Below are 26,929 nucleotides of genomic sequence, written 5' to 3' on the forward strand. Positions count from 1 at the left end.
GTTTTTGAAAACAATACCGTTATTGTCTCTGTGTAAACTACAAAAATGCAAATTTATGAAAATGGTGACGTCATGTGCATGCGTATCATGTGTTCAGTCTATAGGTGCATAGTCTTTTCTTTACAAAGTGACCCTTGCCAACTACTGGCCTGGCATGCATAATATGTGTTTTTAATCGTTTTCACGGATCGTGTGAACAGGAATCATTTTGACAATGTTGTCGTCTGCACACTTGCAGTGCACTGGCTATCCATTTGTGTACTTGCATAAATGACGTTTTTGTCCTAAGGCTTTACACTTGTGACGTCTGCATTGGAATGTTCTTCCATAAAGGACATATTTATTCTTCAAAAATGGGTTATGTAATAGCACTTACTGTATAGCTAACAGAAGAGTACAGGGTATTATGGGAAGCCAAAGCATTCTGGTTTTAGATGTTTCACCCCCTCACCCCTTAGAGAAGATGTTTGTAAAGCAGAAAGCTAGACAATATTGAAGACACACACACTTGACTCTCACAGACAATGGTCGATGCCCCTAAGGGTTCAGATCTTGTTAGCAGGGTAAACAGGCTCCATCTTAGACAGGTTTGGACTCCACCCCATTTGGGAATCATAGAGAGAAACCGAATGGGATTGGCTGAATATAGGAGGTGGAATCTAATTGCCTGGGTTGTTAGCAATTTGCTTAGTATACTTGGTTGCTTGCCACACAGGTCTTTTAACATTGCACATTTACAGACAATTTTTTACCTTTTATTCATAAGAAATCTCTCTCTTTCTCAGGCCGCTGGTCATGCTGGTCTCTGGATTTTAATCTGTCTCTCTGAGCTCAGTGTGTTCTCTCTGGAGATTAATTAGCTGATAATCAGACAGAACAAGTGTTCCACCACACCGACACTAATTAACATTATGCTTAATTAAAGCTTTGCTTTTTGTGTTGTTGAAATCTGCTTTGTTCTTTATGTTCTGTAAAATGGTTTGTCATGCTCCTATTGCTACGGGTGAGAGAAATTTCTCTTTTGCTCTCAGTTTTCCTTCTTTAATTGTACGTGAAATTCTGTTTGACTCTAGTGTATGCCTGTAAATGGCTATACATGCTGTATATCAAGCTATATTGTTACATGTTATACTGTCTAAACCTGCCATGGTAAATTGCATGTGCATGTTTGTCAGTGGGTGGGGTAATGTAACTACTCCATATTTGAGAAAGCTTGCCCGTCTCCAGATGGTACTATGTGGCTCAGTAAATCAAATCCCCCACTGAGTTTCTTTTGAAGATTTTTTTTTTTTTTTTTTTCTATCCTGGAAGCATTTGCCCATATCCAATATTTTTGTTTACAGCTAATAAAATAGCATGCAAGAGCAATGTTCAGTGACATAAATGACAAACTGCACAGCTCACGTTGAAATGATTTAATAAATGCCTTATCCTGCAGCTACAAATGATTGCTTGTTGGATAGTATACAGCTATAATGCTATTTTGTTTGACAAAGAGATAAAGCCTGCTCTATGTCAGTTCCTGTGTCAGTCCTAAATTTGGCTCAACAAATGGCATGACTGTTGCTGTGTACCAAAGCAAAGGCTGCATACTTTGAAGGTTGCATTCAAAGGCCAATTGCGTCACAACAGCGCGATGAAGGCTATCCCAATTCGAAGGCTCTTACAAATGCAGCCTCAAAATGCGTTTTTTTGTTTTGAAGGATACAACAGATGGGCCCTTCGTGGCCTCACGTACCCCAGAATTCATTGCGCACCAGTGACGACAGGACTTTTTGAGGGAAATTGGCGGATTACACTTTTAAATGTAAGTATTGGGTTCTACTTACTCTAATAATCTAATGTATCTAATGATACAAGTGTAATATATATATATATATATATATATATATATATATATATATATTACTAAACTAAATGAAACACTGATCACCATAGTGGTGACCAATCATTTTCAATAAAATCAACATCAACATCTAAACCTCTGTTTATTCATCTGTTTCTCTTTCCTTCAGTGATTCTACTTGTTATCATCAGGTGTCTTCAATGTTGGCAATAAAAAATAAAGAGTTCTTAATTCATCTTTGACGTCCGTCTGTTATTCAGATATTTTTGTTTAAATTTTACTCGTTTTAAATGATTGACATTTAAGGAATTAATTTGATTAATTTAACTCAATTCTATTTGTTGAATTTAATTAATAATATTGCTTGTAATCTGTTGCCAAAATTTTATGGAGTAGATATAGCATATTACTTTTTACAGTGTAGACAGGTTGTGAACTGTTTTGTTTTTATGCAGTTTTAAAAATAAGTCCAGGACAAACTTCCTGTCACAGTTGCTAGGCAATAGGGTAGACCATTACATATAACAATGCTTAGCAGTGTTGCCAATTTAACGATTTTGTCACTAGATTTAGTGACTTCCCCACCCCTTTTGAGACTTTTTTCAAAAGTTTAGGAACAAATCTAGCAACTTCTTGGACAAACCTTATCTACATTCTTATTTTGCCCACTGATCTATATTCATATTTATATAGATCACTGAATTTGCCATTATGATGTCATCTAGTGACATTTAGCTACCAGTTTTAGCTACTTTCAATTGAAAGCAGTTGGTAACACTGTTGCTTAGTCTGACCTTAACGGCCTTTGAAGTCCAAGTCCTTCGAAGGATGCAGCCTTTAAGACTGCCTGTTTGTTGAGCAATGGCTAGTCTCAGCCTCAGACGTCACGCCCACGGACCATTGGCTGAACGTCTGATGCATATGGCACACTTATCTGGAAACACTTCAGTAGTATCGAAGTCGTCATCTGGTTGGTTGAATTCTACAGGATCTCCAGGAGACATGTGTATTGCGTTCTTTAATGGTCTGCTTGGAAACAAATGCTGTGACGCCAAACCCCCTCGTAGAAGAATGCCGTCATGTTTACAACTGTGACAACGAACGCTTATCAGGATCAAATAAATGCTGGATTTTCAAAAGTATGTGAAGTTTGAGGTTCCATTGTTGCAGTAAACTTGCACAACGTTCTTGAATGAATCATTTATAGATGCACGCCGGTCTGTTAATGTAGGGACATCGACTTTCATTGTCACGCCCCTAAACATGACGTGGAACAAAACAAACTCTGATTGGTTGCTTTACATGTCAGTCAAACATCCTCTTGGGCGGTCCTTAGCCAATGAAAGCTGCGATAGAGTCCAGACCTTCTGCCGTCAGTCTGAAGGTCTGGCTACGCGAGACTAAGCAATGGCTAACAGGAATTATGTTTGGTGCCCCTAGTGGTACAGAAACTAAACACTTCACCTTGACCTGTAGATGTACACCTCAGTTTTTAGTTTTTTTTTTTCAGTGATTTTCTTCATTTCATAATGATAATTATATACAACATGCACATTATAAGATGAGTCAAACTATGCATTGAACAAAATTATATGTCTTCTACAGAAAGCAAGTCCCAGATTTAAGTCAAATATTACAAGAGCCAATCAAAGGCAAAGGTATCATTTGTTATTTTACCGTGGTCTAGTATGTAAGTTTGTTATCTTGACCAGGAAAAACATACATGTTTTTTGAGCCTAATTTAAGCTAAAGAAATTAATATTACTCTGGGTGTTGGTGAAATGATATTAAAACATAAGCTTGGAGATTTTTCTGTGCCCTAATTGAAGTAGATAAGCTGTACTTGCATGACTAGAAAAAAAGGCTGCCCGGGGTGTTACCAAGATGGCTGCAGTGAGCTGAGTTGATTAAAAGTGACTTTGGCTCTACCTCTTTTTCTGCATATATTTTACTTTTTTCTGTTTCTACGATGTGATTTTATTTGTCAAGGTGCAGTATATTAAAATATGAGTTGAAAAAACTTTCTGTTGTAAAGTAAGCTACACGCCCTACGGAATGATTTGACACAGTTAGCATCTGTTTCCTTTTAGCATGATGAGGTGATACACCATTTTTCATTGAACTTAAAATTTAATTTAGCTGAAAATATTCAGTTATATTGTGGGTTAATTCCATTGTGTTGTGGGCTAATTCTCTTGTGTTTTGAGGTAATTCTGAGGAGCTGTTGGCTAATACTGTTGCATTGTAGGCTAATTCTGTTTTGCTGTCAACATTCGTTTGCCTCACAAATGCAATTGAGGCTGAACATTCACACACGCACTCTCTCTCTCTCTCTCTCTCTCTCTCTCTTTCTCTCTTTCTCTCTCTCTCTCTCTCACACACTCACACACACACACACACTTAGACCCACTTTGTGGCAGTAAATAAGATGAATTTTATTATGGCCCTGAGGAGTATAATGCTAAAGTTACCTCTTAGATTGGCCGTTCATCTAGCGGTTGAAATGACCGTCCTGCCTACTCTGTTCCACACCATCAGGTTTTCATGGCCTGTGAACTGCGTGTGGTCCATTTTGATCCAGCACATCTGAGCAGTCTCAAAGTCATTTCTAAAGCTACAAATCTGATGGAACATCCTGGCATTTAGGGCTCTTAGAAACACAACAGAACAGCAGACATATGTGTTTCTCTTTCATGTTTTGTTGAACATCAAGGATGATGAACTCCTATCAGCAGAGCAGAAATCAGAACTGACAAGAACACAGGAAAACTCTGTATCTGTGTTTTTTTATTATGAAACTCAACATCATGACTGAATTATTTAAAATGTTTTGGTATCAAAATGCATTTGTCTGTTCTATTCCCATCTCTGCCTAAAGCATGTTCTACACCTGCACTAACAAAGCTAATCTCATCAAATCACACCCACTGATGAGAGCAAGAGAACAAGAACTGAGGGGGAAACAGCGAGGAAAAAGTAAAATGTAATATTATGATCTTGTACTGAGTCAAATATCTTACCTTTTGTGATTCTTCTATGAGAACAAGACCTCTGATGTCAGTGAATGTACCAATTTAACTGAACTATCCTGCCAGTTTAGATTAAGAAGTTTCGCAGATCCAGAATTTTGTCTGTTGGAATGAAGTCAGATTCACTCATAAGTCAGAGAGACTTATTAACCTTGACACACAATCAGATTGTGGAGATGTGTGGATCTAACAAACATCATGTCAGGATTAGTGCCATGTTCTTTTTACCTTATTATGGAAACTTTCTTGCTAAAAACCATGTAAATCAGTTGCATCCACTGAGAGCTTCAGTCACATACAGGACCTGTTATCAGCTCTGCTTTAGAGGTTCAGAGAAAACAGCCACAGTGTCTGAACACTGGCCCACGAGAGCAAGAACAAACGGTCCAATCATGGTACAGGCGGGATGAAAAGAGGTTCTGATTGATGTAGAGCCATAACATTGAGTAGCTAATTACTGCAGCCTCCACGAGAGAGAGCACGGTTCTCCACATCAGCCCCATCCAGAGAACCACGGCTTATAACCACTTCAGACTCCAGCCATAGAACATAGCCGACCTAGATCGATCGATCATTAATGAGATTGGGTTAGTGGCAGAGATGGATTGAGGGGGAAACTGACAGAGAGAGAGGGAGAGAGACATAAAGCTGCCCCTGAAAAAGGTGCTTAGGTAAACAGTGTTATTAAGAGGTTGGTTAATCAGAGACCATTCATGTGTACTAATAGCTTTGCAGTAAAAAGCAGAATAAATCATGTTGGCTATAAAACGAGAATGACCTGTATCATCCATTTCAAATCTACACAACCCTATATGGTACATAAGAACAAAATAAACTTGTGGTCAGTCTCTTTACATTCGAGCCAGATGATCTCTTCCTGTCTGACTGAATTGTTCTTGGCCTAAAATATGCAAAGTGGACTAGACTTTATGCTGATAGAAACCTCTGCATGTGCTAATATTTCTGCAGTAAAAAGCTTGAAATTAAGCAAAAATAACAAAGCTATCTTTTGGTGGTTCCATTACATGTGGTTCAGACAGCTTCATCCTGTCTAACTGGGTGATATTAAGCCAGAATCAAGGGGTCAGGGTTTGGCTGATTGGCACTGGTCTGGTAGATGCCTTAGCTACACCTTCTGATTCCAAGCTTTTCCAGTGCCCGGTTTTAGACTTCAGACATTTCTGCTGTCACACCTGCAGGATAGCAAAGGTTCTTGCAGTGATTACTCCAGAGGTCTTCAACCCTGCTCCTGGAGACACACTCCTGTAGAGTTTAGCTTCAACCTTAATCAAACACTCCTGAACGGGAAGTTCTTCATGGTCACCTGATAATCACAAACATGTGTTGAAGCAGGTTGGAAGTAAACTTTGCAGGGCGGTAAGCTGTAGGAGCATAATTGAAGACTTCTGGATTAATCACATGGCCTTTATGGATCAGCTGATAGACTCAAAAACTTCTAGGATTCCCATTAGCTAAGATGGCAGATTTCAAATTAGCCTACATACTTCCAGGACAACCATTCCCAACCTGGGAATGCTAATGGACAACTTTCTCCAGGTATTATAGACTAAGCTACGAGGACTGCCCCCTAATAGTTGACAAGAAGAGGCTTTGTCAACCAAAAATTTTATTAGTCGATTAGTCGATGAAAAAAAAACAACAACAACAAAAAAAAAACACAGGAAGTGGCGAAGTCATGCAGTCCGTGAGGGACAGATCGTTAACGACGGGTCCTTGTGGTAATTATGTCGGACAGGAAATCCAAACGTTTGCTTACCATCCATCGACCACAAATATGGCTTATAATTTGAAACATGTAAGTAGTAGCAAATTTACATGGCTACTCACTCTAACGTCAACCTAGATAAGTGTGCACTACTATTATGCGCATATCCAAGTGTGTGTGCGTAGTGTGGAAGCTAAAGTATAGTGCGCTTACTACATAACAGAGGCGCCGGCACGATCACTTGCATTTTTTCCTGATAAAATGGAAACAACTTAAAATACTCCATTATTTTTGTCATACAGATAAGATAATACATCATTTGAAACTGTAAAGGGTCTTTTAATTGTGTAAACTCACAATAACAACAAAATGGCTTTTGTAAAATATAGAAAACACGCAGGATGCGCTTTCTGCTGACTCGGTCTCCGTGAACTGGACTCCATCACAAAAATGAACTGAAACTCTGCGTATAGGCTACTTGCCTTACAGACATGAAAAATATATCTATAGAAAGCTTGAAATGTCTACTTTTAAACGAACCAATTCAAATCGAAAATAAATTCTCTCTGATTATATATTCCGTATGAAAGTTGCATTTCTCACTAAAAGGCGCATCCACTATACTGTGGAGATGGCGAGTCAGCATTGTCAACTTCATCTTTGCAGCCGACACTGACTCAGAAAACACTAGTTTATTAATAAAAAATTAAATTGTCTACTTGCTATTTTTCCCGACACATTCATAATCATTACTTTTGCCAGTGCTTTGCGGCCAGATTTATGCATGCACTTGAGCATGGAATAGGCTATATATTCTGCCCCCAGTATATATTTAAGTAATTAAATTAATATAAACGTGAAGTTAGTTAACTAATGGCTTAAATGAACGACTACTAGTTGACTAGAATCTTTAGTCAAGGGCAGCCCGATAAGCTGCGAAGTGGGCCAGATTTATGCAGGTTTTCAAAAGCCTAGTTCTGCAAGTCTAGGTATGATGCAATGGTCTCCTTTCCTTATTTATTAAAACACCCTCGTACCTCAGGGCGGGTTTTAGGAGGAAGTGTGGGGTTGGCATAGGCTTGGTTTGGGGGTGGGTGAGGAGATATTTGGCATTCAAAAAGAAAAAGGGCACTTGCCTAGGGCGGAGAGGTGAATCAACCCACCTCTACCAAGAGAAATTATACATAAGGGGGCAAACAAAACATTAGAAAGTGTGAATCTGGAAGACATACATGCAAGTCCCTGCAGACAAACAAAACAAGCTGTGAAAGAGAGAGATGAAGAGGATATGGCAGGGTGAAAAAGGCAGGAAGCTTCCTTTTTGTTCAGAGAAAGCGTGTAGGCATTAGAACCTACAGAAACACCCATATACGGCCGCGAGCGATCGCGTATGCTAATCGCTCAGAACCGACAACAGCCAAACTTTGAGTGGGTCAAGATCTTTACCTTCCACACACAAGTAAACAGTCATCTTTTTATCTTTGCTGTGCATTTGCATTGTAGATGAATTGCAATTTCTGCATAAATAAAACTCCTTTCTTCGAGAGAGCGCAGATATGACTATTTTGTTCCTCAGTTTGTGGCTTAAAATTCGCACAGGGAAGAATGGGAAAAAGATGTATATGTTCCACAAATCCGCACATGTTCACAACAATGGCGGAGAGGTAAAGAAATAGAGCGAGATAGAGAAAGAGAGAGATACCGAGGGAATAAACATTGACTTCCTTTGAACGTGTTCCTGCTTTATATTTCCCTCAGCTGGGGGAGTCTAGGGACCCAAGCTGGATCATTCTGGACTTGCTGATTCACTCATCCTCTGTAGATACTGACGTGCCTCTTTCATATGGGCTTACAGTGACCCAAATTAGTCCGAACCTGTCGGTGGCTCTCTGAAACGGGTCAACAGAACTGCCCAGCTGCACTCAGCCCAGGCACAATCTCAATGTCATGTTTTATTCATCACATGTGAATGTGGTTGGGTGGGGTCTCCGCTCATGGGCAATATGGATGCTGCCTGCTTCAGCCAAGCCCTGGCAACAAAACAAAGACACACACACAACACGCACATACACACAGAAAGGATCTCATATGGCTCTGAATGGAGGAAACAAGAGAAAAGAACTCAACAAGCCAGGGAACAGAACAACAATGGAGACAGAGCACCTGTGAAAGAGTTGGGAGACCTGCTAATGCTAACAGCTTTCAGCACGTTTTCGAACCATCACCGGATTTTATGGTTGCATTGAACATCTATAAAAGAGTGTGATAGATAGATGATGTCATAGAATAGTTTTATGTGAGGAACACACAGAAATTAAATTGCTTCTCTTCAGTGGAAGCTCTCAAATCTCATTTGTGTTCCAAAAATTATTTAAAAAATGGTCTGCCAATGCACCAAGCTTGACATCACAAAGTTATTGTATGGCTTAAGTAGATTTCGAAATAATATAGTCTTAATGGTGTACTTTTGTGTTTTTTGTTGTTATATGGAAAAGACTGACACAATTCAACATGATCATCCATTTGTTCTCCACAAAACTTATGGGTTTGGATTGACAAGAAGGTGAGTAAATAATTACAGAATTTGTATGAACTTTTCCATTGTTTCTGCTTATCCTTGTTCTTCTTGTTCTACTTATTCCCATCATATAGTATTCTCTTGTTCTTGCTACGTTATTTGTTTGCCAACACAAAACATAATTTGGTCAAACCAATTAAGCACATTGAATTAAATTAAGAGAGATGGAAGATACATCAGCCTCTCCACATAGATTTACTAATGAGCAGAAATTATTTGACAGTGGAATATTTCCCACTACATTTCACCTTTAATTCAGTAATTGCTGCTGAGATGAGGGCATGGCTGGCGTGCTGTGTCCAGTTTGGAGTGCTAAAGTGAATCCCTGCAGCTAGAGTCTCAAACACATGCTGGGGCTTTATGAGTCTTATTAATTATTCAGCATTTAGCATTATTCATCATTGACTATTACACACACATTACCATGAAGAGGCTAAACCTCATACAAATATAGCTATGTGCACCCACAAGTTACAAGATAATTACTTCCTGTCCCACTCAGAAAGAAATTATCTTGAATTATTTTTCTTACCCCACTGTTATTTGTTCCTTGTTTAATGAGGTTTACACTTTAAACAAGGAAAGATGCCAATGAAGTAAGAAAAATAAACTTTATTGAAGATATATTCTCTGGGGGGGAAAAAATCTTCTGTTTCAACAATTTCTCTGATCAAGGAAATTTATCTTGTTTTAAGAAAGGATTTTGTTCAGTGTGGTCTGTAAGCAGACAGATTGTAAGTCTTACAGTATTTGCAGATTCATTAAATTATCAGGTGTGCGATCAGCCAGTCCTGTAAACACGTGCTTGCATCACACCAGAACAAAGCGCCCATGAATACAAACCTTTAGCCGATCTCATAGTTTCTCTGGATGTGACATGCAGAGAGTCGCGGATAACTGCCACCCCCCATAGTTTCCCATTAATACCAGCCCCCCAAAATCAAAACCTGACCCAGTCACCTTAAACATCTGCTATTATACACACATCTAGACAGACTTTCAAACAGCAGAAGGAAGAACTGCGAAGGAACAGGGACGTCTGAAGTGTCTCTCACACATGCACAGCTGAAACAAAAGCATCGAAAGACACCAGGGACTTACGTTCTGTCGGGTTTCTGCAGGACACACACGCGAGAAGAGATGAAGAGAGCGCGCTCCTCCACAAGCTGGACTGTCACAGGCTCAGACTGAGAGACAGTGGTCCACATGCACACTGCTCTCTCTGTCATACACGCAGCTGCGAGACGGAGTGTGTGTGTGAGCTGCGAGCGCAGAGAGAGTCAATGCCACACACACACACACACACACACCCTTGTCTGTTAAACTCTTGGGAGTTGAGCTCAGAGCACACACACAAAACACATGCACCCTGCAAAGCCAGACTGCAGCGGTGGTTCTGATAAAGCCAGGTTCTGGAAGCAGGTTCGGGACGACAGCCAGAGGGGAAGTTGTGTGGTTGTGGTTGATAAGACCAGTCAGCTGTGGCAGACAAAAGGAATAATGTGAGGCTAATTGATCACTTGCTCCCTCTGCGCTTTATTTGTTCCTCAGTATAACAGGCGCGCGTGGCAGGATATGAATCAATACAGTGTGGTGATATATATCGAAGCGATTAGCCGACATAGACAATTTGATTTCTTTTCTCCTTTCCCCTGAGCACCACATTATCGCAAGTTCTTTTATTCGGGTCCCGTGGCAAAGCACAATAAGGTGTGATAAACGTTTCTGAAAGGAGTTTGTGGTGGCGTAATTGGCGTTGCGCTGTTCTGAATTTGACACTTTTAATAATCACAGAATTTGAACAGGAACGTAATGAGTCCAGGTGTGAAATTAGCATTCAGACTTTGCCACGTGGAGAGATCTGAGAGAATGAAAGCACAGTTCTGGAGTTTTTCTCATTGTCTTCAGGCTGTTCTTGAGCTGTGAAACACAATAAGCCCACGCTGACAGTTTGAAGACAATCAGACACTCAGTCAATACTTGCGGCACAGGCAGGCGACCAGACCGAGATCGCAGACGGCCCTGAGGGTGCTGTCTCGGCTAAATGCGCACACACTCTTGCACACGCGCTGTGACCATCCCCCCTTTTTCCCTCATAGTTTTTTGAGAGAGCACACGCGCTCCTCTGCACAGTAAGATAAGTTGCCCTGAAAGGTCACTAAAGGTCAGCATGCGACAGGAATCATTTGTGCAGTATGGCACAGGTCATTAGGAGACGTTAGGCCAGGAGTGTCCAATCCTGCTCCTGGAGGGCCACCATCTTGCAGAGTTTAAGGAGTCTCGCCTTAAGGAGAAGGAGTCTCGCCTTCTGAGTTTCTAGTAATTCTGAAGACCTTGATTAGCTGGTTCAACTGGATTGTGGCCCTCCAAGAATAGGGTTGGAGGACCTTGCATTAGGCCCTTTTCTATGGACTCACGTTCCTGTGCACAAGTGCGATATGTTCCTGGATCAACATATTTTTTTTTTGATCCTGGAACAACATTCCAATCAACCAATCAGATTTGAGGGACAAGTTTACAGTTTATGTCAAGTTTAGGCTTACAACCAGGGTAAGGTGCTTCTACATCAGTGTTATTAACCTATCATTTCCCTCTGATTTAAGGGGTAACTTATAGGTTTATACCCTTTAGATTTAGGGGAAGGGATATGGTTAGGATTACATTTTCAGACAAGAATGTTGTTCCAGGATCAATAAAATATGTTGACCCAGGAACGTGTCTAACTTGGCAAAATCAGGATGTGCCATTCCTGTTTAGACACAATGATGTTCCATAAACATCTAATGCAGGCATGAGCAACTCCGGTCCTGGAGGGCCACTGTCCTGCAGAGTTTAGCTGCATCCCTAATCAAATACACCTGATAAAAATCTAACCTAAGTCTTCAGGATAACTTGAAAATTACAGGAAGGTTTGATTTGGGAAGGCTCATCCCTGATCTAATGCATTCCACAGGTCTGTGAATCAGCTTCTGCTCACATTGTTGTGGTCATGTTGTTGCGTTCAAATACATTACTCTTAATGCAAGTATGTTTATCATTTTCAGCCCTGCCACAAGGGACCTAATAGTAGACATTAGCACCAGGACTATTCCATTCCGTTCCTGGAGGGCTATGACCAGCAGAGTCTAGTTCCAATCCTAATTAAATACACCTGCCTGTAATAACCCAGTAATCTTTAATAGGTTTTTATCACACTTCGTCATTTGAAAAGCGGAAGCTTCAAATAACAATGTAAAAAAATTCCACTGCAGCCTGTATCAATGGCTGTGCCCGATTGTTGTGATTTATTTATGTACAATTCAGCACAAATACTTCTTCTAAAGACACCAACCTCAGTTTACAATCATTGAGTATTGTGAAACAAAGAAAAAAAGGTGTCATAATATTCCAATGCATATTTCGTGATTTAAAGGGGAGCTTGCAAGCCATACTGTATGTGTGCAATACTTCAGAGATTGTTCACTTTAATATCAATTCAAACAGCATATCACATTAAAGAGCATTATAATTTTAATAGTTAAAATATTTATTACGACTAAAGTCTATTTTGGGGGAAACATATTGTATTATACAATAATGTTCGCATTTTTTCATGCACTAGACTTTGAGCATGTGTCATTTTTTTAGGACACTGTAACAGTCGTGATATGACTTTACTGCAAAAAACATTGTTCTTTTAATTCAGCCAAGGGGTCATGGCGTGACTTATCGATCTACTGGTCACACGTCTTCATGTGATGTGAATTCGCAGGTCAGAGTTCAGCAAACTTGAACTCTAGAACACAGCAAAATGTGAAACTTTACACACAAGCTTGCGTTTGCGGTCTGACGCATTTGTATGTGTATGAAGGAAAGTCAATGGAACGAAAAGTGTAGTGTGACCCCTCCTTAATGCTATTTGTCACCGACTAGCCATAGCAAGCAGCCAGTCATGATTCACAGCTCTGCTCTAAACTGACTAGATTGACTATTAAAAAAAAAAAAAAAAAAAAAAAAGACTATTAAAAAAGGGACAAGCCAATGAGCCTTTTGATTTACACCACCTTCCTGAATAAATAGGAAAGCAACAGCAAGAACATTAAGTATACAGCGGGACAGAACACTTGCAATGCATCCACATCTGTGTACATGTGTAGAGTGTGTAGAGTTTATGGCCTAACACTCTCCTCTCAAAGTGTCTCTCTCTCACATGGCACACATACACTAACACTAGCACTTTTTCTTTTACATGGCTGCATTGTAAGTTTGCGAGTGCGAATTGAATGGCTCAGCTAACCGCATCACTGTACTGAACCACAAACATATTCCCACTGGATGCATAACACCTCAGCAATCCAGGTCAGATGCTCTCTCTCTCTACACACACACACATACGCACACACACACAACCTGTATGAGATCAGTAATGTCAGTCTCTAGCTTCCTGTCACACATGACCTGACAACACTGATAGGACACACGCTGCAGGATACGTGTGTGTGTTGACAGATGAGTATGTTGTGCATGTATGTTGGGCTGCATCAGTTTGACCTTTACAAACCTACAGAAAGGCTTGTTTTCCCCAAAACAACACTTTTGATTTGATTCACTAAATGGGTGTACAAATCATGGTTCACCACTAACTTTTATACTAAAATTTATTCTAAATTTTCAACAACAACAAAAAAAAAAATGTAGGAACATCTGAAACCACACAAACACAAAAATCAAATGTTAAGATGAAATTTTATACATCTGTATTTCATTTAAACTATATTTCATCATATACAGCGTACAGTAAAAGAATAAAAAAAGTTGCATTATAGCTTGAGCTGAGAGATTTCTCTGCATATCAACATTGATACAGGTATTGTAAGTTCAGCTAGCTAATAAGAGGTGTATAATCTGGGTCTGTGTTTATTGTGTTTGAACTGGTTTTGAGAATGGCACAATTGCCATTGCTTGAGGATCTTGGTGCGCATCCTTTAGGTAAGAATGCATCTTTAGCTGTGTTTGCTGAGGGTATTGATATCTGATGTTGTCTGGAAAGCCCTTATATGAAAATTGTTTGGGCGTGTACGTGTGATTTATGCAAATAACCCACCTTGGGTAAACGGTCACACATTTAGAAAACTCAAAATTTATTAACATTCGAACGAGGTTAAGAACGAATTCCTGCACATACACACGTTGAACATTCTGACCATTCTGTATACATAGTGGCACTGACTCAACCACTGGTGTGAGTTTGGGGCGTGGCTATCTATGTGTGCAACCAATGGCAGACGGGGAGGTTTTGGGAAACTTGTTTGAAAACAGTCAGTTAGTTTATACGGCTCTAGTGGTACAAAAATTAGACACAGAAATGTATTTATTTATGTAATATATTGTCACGGATACACCCTGTTGCATGAAAGTAGTTGAACAAACTGAGTTTGAGAGTAGGTTTAGAGTTAACAAATCCATTTAAATCCAACCTGGTTTAGATCAGTTTCTTTGGCTGTGTTTACACTGGCACAAAAAATCCTTTTTTTTGCTCACATCTGACACAGATCGGAATTTGTTGCACACGTGTAAACACAAAAATCCGCACGAGATCCGATTTTTTCGCATCCGATCTGAGCCACTTCCAAATGTGGTTTTAAATCAGATACATATCTGATCTCTGGACATGCGACCTACGTCTAAACACGCATATCCGATTCCCATTGGAATTTCAAGCCATCACACGGCGAGGGCGACACGCTTGCTCACTAAAAGCCAAAGTAGCTTTTATGTTGTATTATGAAGCAGATCGACGTGCCTGTATGCACTCGCACTAAAAATTCGCAGCTTAATTGAGGTAGAAACTTTATATGTCTATCTATTTTTTCCTTGAAAGGAATTGCGCCACACACACACACACACACACACACACACAAATTCAGCAGCTGAATTTCAACCTCTGCCCGGTTAACTTAAAAGAGACCGCCGTGTGTTTTTTTATTTATTTTAATAAACCAAAAGCTTCACTGGGTAGGCTAGCTCTCTCTCTCTCTCGTGTGCGCTCTCTCCTTTGCTCGCTCTCTATCATTCATTCAAATAAATGTAATCTTACCTCCTACTTTATTTCACTTCAGAATTCTAGATCTAACGATTGTAGATAAAATAACAAATGCAAATTACCTTTATTTTCCAGTCTATATTTGTTCAGTCAGATTTCGCGCTGCAAAACATCCATGACACTGACAGCTGTTAACTTATCCATTCTGGCAGGTAATCATGACCACCTGACGTGAAATACAGTATATAAATAATTTTAATAGCACGGCCATTCAAAACCCGAGGGTCTACCATGTGCATGCAAAGCTATCAATGACAATCATTTTGGGCGGGAATTAATGTAAACACTGTTATCGGATACCAGACGCGTGCATTAAGACTTGAAGTGTAAATGCAGCCAATGTGCTCACAATGCTCGGTATAAACGTTCTCTGACAGCTCAGGTTTGGTCCAGAGTTTGCAATTAAATCTGAAGCGTGTGTACCTGAAAGCGTGACACGTGCGGCAAACAGCCAATCACACGGAATATGGAGAGATTTGATTCACTTCTCGCGAGAGCCAGCACAATTCACTTCGATGATGAAGATTAAGAGACCATTATGAAAAAATATCATGAAATTAAGCACATATAAAAGGCAGGAATTAACACTGTTGCTGCAGCAAACATTTGAGAAAGCAGCTGAAAGAAAATATCTGACGATATCAATGCAAGTGAATCAAACAAATAGGCCTTATAATTTATATAGTTTTTAGAGCTCAAAAGAATACACATAAGCTTAATCTGTTTAAAAGTCTGTCTGTGAAGTTTCTGATCAAAATACCCCACAGATCATTTATTATAGCTTGGCAAATTTGTCCCTATTTGGGTGTGAGCAAAAACACAGTTTTTGTGTGTGTCCCTTTAAATGCAAATGAGCTGCTTCTCCCGGCCCCCTTTTCAGAAGAGGGCAGAGTTTTAACAGCTCACGCTTCAGATACTCAACAACAACACAGTAGCGGTGTTTAGCATTACATTGTTCAAAGCACAGTTGGACACTGATGGAGAGACTATAAGTTACAACTTTTAGAGTGCAACTGGATGTTTCTGAATGGTGAGTGGATAAATGTGCTGGCCTTTGCAAATAAACATAACATTTTTAATGTCTTGTCTTTACAGAAAACATACACAGTTCACACTGTTCTTTACAAATGTGTGGTTATGCAGTGAGTATATAAACAAGGTTTAAAATAGACGTCAGACATCTGGCCTCTAAGACAACAATAGCTTTAGCCGCATTTGTTGTGGAACTTCTTAACAGGCACATCGACTGACATGGCGATTTGTTCAAAAATCATAGAATATAAACAGTGTGACACTTACTTCTTCTGGAGGTGAAGCTGGATCACGAACAGTTGGTACAGGTCCATCCTTGAGTAACAGTTTTTTTTTAGCAAAGCCTGCCTTGTAATATCCCTTATTCAAAGCAGTCTGGAGTGAAATGATTAGAGCAGACATAAACAACTTTAGGTATATTTTGGGGCCTTCAAAAATAAAGTGAAACCACTGCACTTTCAGTGGCTCAGTTGTTGGGAGAAAATTAAGACCTTATGTTCACTCTTAATGTTTACTTTTAAATCCAATAACAGAACACCAGGATTGCTTACGTGACAATAGCTGTGTCTCATTTCAAAGGCTGCGTCCTCTGGAGGGCGCATTTGAAGGCTGCGTACGTTATTGAGGCGGTCTCATTTAAGAAAAGTAGCCGTTAGATTGCAAAGAAAGAAATGACAGTATTTTACACCTCACAAGGAATAACAGTAAATTTTATTACGGGGATATTTTTTTAAATAAGACATCCTTGATGACGTATGCAGCCTTCAAATGCGACCTCCGGAGGACGCAGCCCTCACAGTGCCTCTTTGTCGCCATCTCTGTTTGAAACCTGTAATTGCAGTTAGTTGCGTAACTATCATTTTACATGGGTTGTGCATCGGCACAGCTCCTAAAAAAAAATATTACAAGCTTACCTTTGTGAATCGGGATATGGTAAGGAGATAGTTTTGAACACTGGCTGGTTATGTATTTGCTTAATCATTGATTTTGGGTCATTTTTAACCAAAAAAAGTTACGGACTGCAGCTTTAAGCACACCTCTGTCACACTCAACGGCTGGTCTACAACATGGATACAAGATCAACTCTCTGTTAATGACAAATCTGGGCTACTTACCTCCAGTGTCTTCTACTTCTTCGTCCTTCGTGATCATCTCCAGTTTCTACTCCTGCTCTCCAGCGCCTCACCTCTTCAGTCCTTTCGTGATTTCCCTCAACTGAATCACTATTCACTGGCACTGAGTTGTGTGAACTCCATCTTCCTAGGCAATCTCTCGTCAAAATCTCCTGAAAGACACAAAGGCTACCAGTTATATCTCATTCCACTGTTTGCATCTGCATCTGAAACTTACCTGTTGTGCTTGTTCCCTGCATATCGCTCAATAAACAGTTAACGTACCATCTGCTTATCTCTCTCGGGTCTGGTTCTGTTACATATATCAGAATGAGAAAAAAAATAAAAATAGGTCTTAAGTTTTCAGATTTTGGCCATGTTTGAGTGATGCAGATTTTATGCAAACTGAACTAACAGCTCATTATTTTGATGAAATGATGTTTACAAAATATGTACAAATAAAGAGGGTGCAGAAAGTTTACAGGATTTTCGAAAACACCATCCGTCAGTGTTTAGGAGATGGGTAGCATCTACCGCTGGGATGTTTAATCATCCATAAGTACTAAATACATATCACACACTGCGACTTTCAATACCCACACACTGTACACATTTATATTATTTAATACATGCTCATCAAACTTTAAGAACTTGAGAATGGTTTAATTAATGGTTGCTCCCAGGCACTGTTCATGCAGTATGTTTAAAAGTGTGTAAATGAGGGCACTGGGTGAAAGATCTAAAACAATGATAAAAATGATAGAAATGGGTGATCTATAAGCTAAAATTAAATAATGAATATTAAATAAAGTAAATTATATATATATATAAGGTTCATTAGTTAAAGGTGGAGTAGGTAGAATTTCAAAAACACTGTTTGGAAGTTAGTTAGGCTGACACCAACAACAAACGTGTAGCCAATCAGCATTAGGGGGCGTATGACGGTCGAGGAGAGAGAACGAGCAAAAGGGAGATTTGAAAAAAAAAAAAAAAAAACTGCAGAACGAGAGATGGGACACAATACAAAAGAGCTCAAAAGAATATCACTGGAATGAAGGTTTATGACTGGGCAAGCGCTCTAGGACCCGCATTTATATTAGAAAAGCTTTCCAGTGCTGGAGAGAGCTAAGCGGGATGGCCTGAAAACAGACGCGGAGGCTGCTTTGATTCCACTTCACATGTGAGTAACACTGGGTTTTGATTGTCTGGAGCTGCTGTGCTGTTGGCAACTAACAGCAAACACTTTGTATTTACTCTTGTGTACTGAACGTTCATTTTTTGTGCTTGCTTGTCATTCGTTCATCAACTGCGCTTTATCTTTCATGAAGCATTTTGTTGCACATCAGCTGTGATAAACAGACACCCACTCACATTGCATGTGTAACAGTGGCCAGATAGTGAGAGTTTTGCAGTTAAACCACTGCACACTGACAATCGCTTGAGAATGCGGTGTTTAGCGTCATTGATAGTGCACTCACCTCGCATGCCAGCAGCAATCAGGCCGGAGTTTGAGACCGACTCGGAGCAGGGTGGTTAGGATTGGAGTGTGAATTTTGGAGGCGGAGCAATGAAGAGAGCGGTGGGTTTGTTTAGGTTGACTGCAAATATCAACAATGTCCAAAAGCTTTTTTCAAAATCTACTTATCCCACCTTTAACATTACTTAACTACATTAAGGTTCATATATATGTTTCATTAGTTAACATTACTTAACTACATTAGATAACATGAACTAATAATGGACTGCACTTCTACAGCATTTATTAATCTTTGTTAATGTTAATTTCAACATTTACTAATACATTATTAAAATCAAGAGTTGTATTTGTTAATCATCTAATGCACTGTGAAGTAACATGAACAAACAATGAACTGTATTTTTATTAATTAACGTTAACAAAGGTTAACAAATACAGTAACAAATGTATTGCTCATAGTTAGTTCATGTTGAGTAATACATTAACTAAATGGTAACAAATTACCTTATTGTAGTGTTATATGCAATGAAAGAATAATGAAATCATTAAGATTTCTTTTTGCATTCTGACATTATTTTCACGACAGTTTCTTATTACTGAAAATTATTATTATTATTATTGCATCTGTATTGAAAAGACAGATTTTCGCACGTCTACTACATACAAAGAGTATGTACCATACTGCTGATTGTAAAATATGCATGCCTGAGTATATAGTAAGCTTGTACGCAAATATTGAAACATGCTACCACATTGCAAAACTGCGCCTTGATACCACCGACCCTCTTTGTCTCATAATCACATGCATTCGCATCAAAGAACTGTCAATAAACCCCTCCTCTTTTATTGTGCAAGGGGTTGTCTGAATATTACTCCAAAACACACAATCTGGCATACTACTGTATGCAATAAGGATAGCATGAGAATTTCAATTTTGTGTGTAAGAAATATGAAACAGAATAAACACCTAGTGTGCATCAGTCATCAGACTGATTTATTTGGCAGTTTGAAATGACCGTTTGAAATTGGTAGTGATAGTTTGAAATGGCAGTTTGAAATTACACTTATAAGCTCATGAATTTGCATTATCATACAGCTGCGAATATACAGATGCTTATAAATAATCGATTTCTGCAGGCTCTATATTTGCTGATGAAGTTTTATCCTCTGAACAGGAAATTCGCTGCTTTGCTGCTGTTGATGGCCCATAAAAGTAAACCATTTGCTTGTTTTCCTTTTACCGCCTGTGAAACAACAAAACAATAAAATAGGAAAATATTTCCCAGTGTAGCAGAGAAACAAGAGGCTTTGCTGTCTATCATCTAGCTAGACCCCATGCTGAGCTTCCGTGTGTATGTGTGTGTGTTTGTTTGTCAGAATGTTCAGCTTTATTCAGATTTCTTCATGAATATGCAAATTAGTCAGGTCAAGTAGACATCAATGAATCTCCTCCCCCTTTTAGGTACCCTACACCACACTGGGAGGTGCTCTTCCTACTAATACAGCCATCAAAGGTGTGAGTGTGCTTGTTAAATAAATGATTGTTCTCTCATGACAGAGACAGTATTTAGCATATGTGATTAATCCATTTTGGCACTCCGGCCATGGTTTTGTGTTTTTTTGGCTGTCGGTAAGAGACGAGAGCTGAATAAATCTGAAAACAATAGATTCTATGACATTTCAAATGCATGCATAATCACATTGTGTTTATCAGTATGCACACACACACTAAAATCTTCATAGTCTTAGAGCTAACACCCAATGGCACTATACCAAACCCTGGTGAGCTTACTTGCTGTCTAGTGCCTGCAGAGTCAGCTGCCATCTTGGAAAATCAGTGACTTCTTTCAAGTGTTCTACATAGAAAGCAACTTTATGTGTCATACAAATAGTTCTCTCATATGAAGAGCACGGGAGACTAAGGTCTAAAATGGTATTTCAGTGGTCAAAATATTATTCTTGTTATTATCGTAAATTTGTGTATGTTTTTGTTTTTAATTGTTGTGGGTTCCATATTCAACGAGTTCATTCTTTTCTACAATGCACAGATGACATTAATTTCACAAACTGTGAAAATACTGTATAATTACAACCAGAAATATCCTTAATCAGGCTTATTATTTAGCATTTTAGGCTTGTTTTAAGCACAAAGTATATTTCTGCAAGTGTAATTGTTTTTTTGTTTTTTTCATATCCCAGTGTACTTTTACCTACATGGTATAGTTAAAGGGTTAGTTCACCCAAAAATGAAATTTCTGTCATTAATTACTCACCCTTATGTTGTTCCACACCCATAAGACCTTTGTTCATCTTCAGAACACAAATTAAGATATTTTTTATGAAATCCGAGAGGTTTCTGATCCCCCATAGAAAGCAATGTAAGTACCACATTCAAGTTCTAGAAAAGTAGTAAAGACATTGCTAAAATAGTCCACATGACTAAAGTGGTTTAACCTTAATGTTATGACGCGACGAGAATACTCATAACATTAAGGTTGAACCACTTTAGTCATGTGGACTATTTTAACAATGTCTTTACTACCTTTCTGGACCTTAAATGTGGTATTTATGTTGCTTTCATATGGGTGTGGAACTACATGAGGGTGAGTAATTAATGACAGAAATTTCATTTTTTGGGTGAACTAACCCTTTAAGATGTGTGGGTTTGGGAGTTACTGTGTTGACAACAGAACTTTTGGGGACATTTAAAATTGTGTGTGAAACAATCCCGCACCCTGTTAAGGCCCTGTTATATAGTTTAATATAATTTAACTCAGGGCCGGCGCCACGAGGGGGCAAAAGGGGGCATTGACCCCTCAGATCTGATTTGTGCCCCGCTGCCCCCTCAGCTTCAATTGACTAACCCTTCGATCACACCGTTTTGATTGGAACGTTCAGTGCGTCACTGATAAATTCAAATTCACTTGCACTGAGCCAGAGCCGGACACATTCAGTGCTTTTCATACTGTATATCACAACCATTTAGTGTTTTAGTTAACAGGTTAAATTCTTCATAAAGTAGCATTGTGTGACCAAGTAATCAGTGTAGTTTGCAGCCCCCTCTGTTGGTGAAAATAATCACTACATGACTGCTCTGGTAACCAGCAGGCTATTTGACGTTTTTTTTTTTTTTTTTTGCAGTGTATCTTTGGGGTGCTTTGAACGTGCTGTAAAACTGAGACATTTCCGGGAATAGCTCCAGTCAGGGACAGAACACCAAAATCAAGAATGTTTCTTGAAAACAGTGAAACCCTACGGTCGACTCGACTCACATTTCATTTCAATGGAGTTTGACATTAGCATGTTGCTAAGCTAACCACAAAATATAGCACACACGCATATATGTAGGGGATAATCTACAGCTAGCTGTGCATTACAATTTTAATGCATGATGTGTAGTGCATTTAAATCTTTTAATGCACAGCTAGCTGTGGATTATCTCTCACATATAAGTGTGTGCGTCATATTTTGTGCTTATACCATGGTCATTTACCAGCATTGACAAGTTAAAGCTGTCATTGGAAGAGCCATAGATATGTATACGTAGATGCCTTATTCCACACGTCGGCACGCCCACCATCATGCATAGTAAAATAGTCTATTCTTATTGTTATTTTTCATTATTAAATGTTAGTTTGTTAAAAATGCTAACATGAAATGCTGCTTTGGACTCTTAGAAGTATCTTAGATGGTGCCTGTCTTTGGCAACAGGCTTTATATTGGGAGCATATCTATGATGCCATAAAATGTTGCCTATGTAGCATGCCTACTAGGCTCACTAGGAACACACACAATATCTCCATCCAGGAAGTCATGTCAACAGTAGCTGTGATTGATTGATATTCCTCCGTGTATGTGTCTCATTTTATAAGCTCATCTGTCAGAGGGAGGGAAGGGCGTGTCTCTAGTGTCCCGTTGCATGAAGACAGAAGGCCATTTGGATTCACCCATTCCCCTGCATTCATTCTGAGGGTTTATCCTGCTGTCTTGGGCTCAAGGCGATTGTATATACATTTGTGCTTCATGCTTATAAGGGCTTGAGTGTAGAATCAGCTAAAGATAAATATCCTGGTGCCCTCTGACAGAACCAATAATGTCTGATTATGTCAGGTCTGATTAGTGTTTTAATAATAAATACAGATCAGGGAGATCATGCAGCATAATCAGTTGTTTGAAGGCCATCATAACGAAGGCAACGGTATTTGTATTGATTGATGTTCATCTGTTGTAGGGAAGGTTGATATATTGATAAACAATAAAGCAGTTAATTTAAAGGCAAGATTGACCCGAGTTCGCCTGTGTCCTTCCCATCTCTCCTGTAAAATAGAGGTCAGGGTGAGGTCATGCTTCAGTTTTTTCAGTCTTTTCACACACTGACATACACTTTCAAAGGCACACATATATATACGGGACATCTTCATTTCCCACTGGACACACACAGTCACGCTTTTTTAAATATGGCATTCAGTCCTTTTATGACCCTTCTGCTTCCTCACCCTTTATTAACATCAAACTGAATTAAGAATGTCTTTTAAACTCCACTTCAGTTCCTGAATATGAATTTAGGAAGAAATCAGAATGTGTTATTTACATTTTGAGCAAGTAGCATATGGATATTATTAAAATTAAACAAAACAGTGCTGCTATCTGAGGCTTAAAAACGTTGTGTTCATTCTGTATTACAAAACACATTTTCTGCTATTGAGGTGGGATACGGGTAAGGTTAGGGACAGGTTTGGTGGTATAAGTAGGTTTAAGGGTGGGTTAATGGGTAATGGAAGGATCAACAGTGTAATTATAAATGTAATTACAGAAATTAATTACCGCTGTAATTACATGCAGGTAACCCACAACTACAAATGTATGCTCCTTTCCACCAGCTCACTGAATGAGCGACACCTTGTTGTTCCCTACATACATACATAAAACACATACAAACACAAAAACATAAAATACATTTGTACCTTAAAAGTGAACTTCAAAAACATTGTGTGCTTTAAAATATAAAATATAATTAGGACTACAATGGTTTTGTGATTCATCAAGCATGTAAACTTGTATGCTTGGTGGTAGTTGCAGTCCTTATTGAACTGTAGCGATTCTCCAGGGAACCCATGGCTTCAAAATGCTAATTCTCTTCTGGGTTTTAAGACTGTAAATTGAACATCTTATAACATCTCTACTACTAACATCTGCTAACTGTTAGGTGTGGCCAACAAAATGTAACTCATAAATTTAGAGACATCTCTGCCCTTTATATCTCTCTCTCATCACATATTATATTGTCATAGTCATATATAATATATGATATGTTAAAAAAAGAAAAAAAGTTCTTTCCGCCGGAAAACATAGCCCCTGACCGTGAACAGCAACAGAAGTTACATTTTCACACCATTAGATGGCGGCAAAGACTGTCTTTATGAGTGTGTCAGCCAGTAGCGAAGACTTTTATATTGAAAAGACTGAATTGTTTTAAAAAACGGAACAAGGTGCACCTGACAATGCTTTGACTAGCACTGTCAGTCACGGGAAAACCCCTTAAATGTTAAAAGGACAAGCTAATACATCGGACATTTAAACTGATTTTTTATTATGAACATAGGACTGACCTGAAGGAAAATGCTAAATCTGAATGCAGGTAATAAACTCACTCACTCAATCTTTTTCTCACAATACTCTTCAACATAATACAGGAAGCTTCAATGAACAATATCAATTGAGAACATACAGTTTACGTTGCTAAGAGTGGTTGCTAAGGGTGTTGTGTAGTGATACAACACCCTTAGCATGATTATTGCAAGATAAACTTTGCTAAGTGTTCATTGGATCAGTTAATATTAAACCATAGATAGGGAAAATATAGTCAAGAGAAATATATATACATATATATATATATATATATATATATATATATCCCTTGATATCAGAAAAGCATTCTAATATTTACAAATTACAAATTAAACTGAAACACTTGCAGTGTAAAAAAAATAAAGTCCTAAAAGTTGCTGTGTCCAAATGACAGAGTCAGGGGTCAGTAACAACTACAGTCAGCACAGATATTCATTTTGTCAAGCTCATGTTGCAGCAAATGTGCAAAATATACAGAAATGTGCATGCCGTTTCTGTGTGACCGACTCGAAGAGACACCGGAGAGAAGACGTTATTCTGGGTCAGATCAATTCTGTCATGGCTGTATCAGCACATGCAAAGACAGATGTCGTGTCACAGGCCACTGTGATGGTGTAAATCAAATGTGTCAGGTGCAGAGGTGAACGTCAATACAGCTTGTGCGCAGGTCAAGGATGACATAACTCGAATGACAGTTCCTCGTATGTTTAATTCAGTTTGACACACTCACCCTGTGACCCTATTATCCCTCTATAGACTGACTATATCAGATCAGATCAGACATACAGGAAAAACAGAACAGCTGATGAAACCGGAACAAAACATTTAGCTGTGTGTTTGTGCGCATTCATTTTTTCAATTTGTGTGTGTGTGTGACTGCTGGAGAGTAACTAACTGCATGTGATGCTACTAACTGAACTGTTTTTTTGTTTTGTTTTGTTTTGTTTTTTGTTTTTTCAGTAGCATGACAGTAACTCAGCAGTTTACAAAATAGTGTATCTTTTCAAGTACGGCAAGTTGCATTTTCCAAATAAGTAGCCATGTAGCGTAACGAAAAGCTGCAATGTTGGTGTATGTCACACTGAATCAGGCACTCAGTCTTAACTGAGCAAGCTGAGGCACAGGTAAGTGAATATAGTGAATATATTGATTGTGATTTTCTAAAGTGTTTTCTTAGTTGTCGCCAATTCATTTTAGTATGTATATATATATTCCATATCTTGAATATATGGAATGAAACTAGAATATATGGAATGAAACTTGAATATATGGAATGAAAGTCTGAATATATTGAATGAAACTAGAATATATGGAATGAAAGTCTGAATATATTCAGACTTTCATTCAATATATTCAAGTTTCGTTCCATATATTCAGATTTTCATTCCATATTTTCAGACTTTCATTCAATATATTCAGACTTTCATTCAATATGTTAAAGTTTCATTCAATATATTCAAGTTTCATTCCATATATTCAGACTTTCGTTCCATGTATTCAGATTTTCATTCAATATATACAACCAATCATATTATAAATACTATAATTTCCTGAACGGCATTCAATAATATGTATGTATGTATATATATATATATATATATATATATATATATATATATATATATATATATAATTTTTTTTTTTTTTTTTCACATATATATATAGTTTGTGTGGTGTTTCCAGAGAGCCAATCATACACACAGAGGGGTTTTATTTATATTCAGTTGTTTAAAAGAAGACTTCCACACAGCGGATTGAATCTATAAAAACAGACATATCTACAAATGCAGAGTCTCTCAGCCTGGATGAACAATGTTAGATTAGCACAAATTATAGTCTCAAATGACCGTAATGATGGAACTGCTGAGCAGAAAAGATTGAGAGGAGAAAAACTAATGAGATGATAGTGTCTGTGTGTACGTGAGAGCGGAAACCTGTGATTGTATTTCGGCTTTATTAGGACCAGATCAGTCTTATTATGTTTTAATGACTTTGGCCCACCTTGGTTGCTGTGAGATTCTCGTTGGTAAATTAGCAGATGTGGTTTATCAGTGTGTGTTTCTGAGGTGTGTGTGCGAGTATGTGTGTCAGGGGGGTCACAGCGCTCCACTTCATCAGATGAAATAACCTCATTTGGGTACTCTGCTTCTGGACGGCTGCTGGGTGCATCTCTATGCCAAAGACCCATCACAGCATACAAGCTTGATGAGGCCAAGGTCTTTCTCGTTCTCTCGCTCTCCTCCCCTTCTTTTGCTTCAGTAATCATTTTGTCCAGCTTGTCTTCCAGTCATAAGTGGGCATTTGTACAGTCCTTCATCTAGTTAGTTCAAAATGCCCTCATTAGTCCATTAGCTTCTCCAGCGTGCTCTCTCTCTCTCTCTGTCCCTCTCTTTCAGGGATGTGTCAGTAACAAGGATGG

The 26,929-nt window shown here is 38.7% G+C and overlaps 2 protein-coding genes across 3 annotated transcripts in view; one reads left to right on the forward strand and one right to left on the reverse strand.

Annotated features, from left to right (window-relative positions):
* Positions 1-10,433, reverse strand: part of sema6dl (sema domain, transmembrane domain (TM), and cytoplasmic domain, (semaphorin) 6D, like) — a 122,736-nt gene extending 112,303 nt beyond the window's left edge. For both annotated transcript variants that reach the window (XM_051870591.1, XM_051870592.1), the window contains exon 1: positions 10,281-10,433. The gene's annotated coding sequence lies outside the window, so the exon portion shown is untranslated. The remainder of the gene's footprint in view (positions 1-10,280) is intronic.
* dmxl2 (Dmx-like 2) overlaps positions 1-26,929 on the forward strand; it is a 478,360-nt gene that overhangs the window by 99,800 nt on the left and 351,631 nt on the right. The gene's annotated exons all lie outside the window — the stretch shown is intronic.

Source organism: Ctenopharyngodon idella, chromosome 18 (assembly GCF_019924925.1).
Source record: "Ctenopharyngodon idella isolate HZGC_01 chromosome 18, HZGC01, whole genome shotgun sequence".
Lineage (NCBI taxonomy): Eukaryota > Metazoa > Chordata > Actinopteri > Cypriniformes > Xenocyprididae > Ctenopharyngodon > Ctenopharyngodon idella.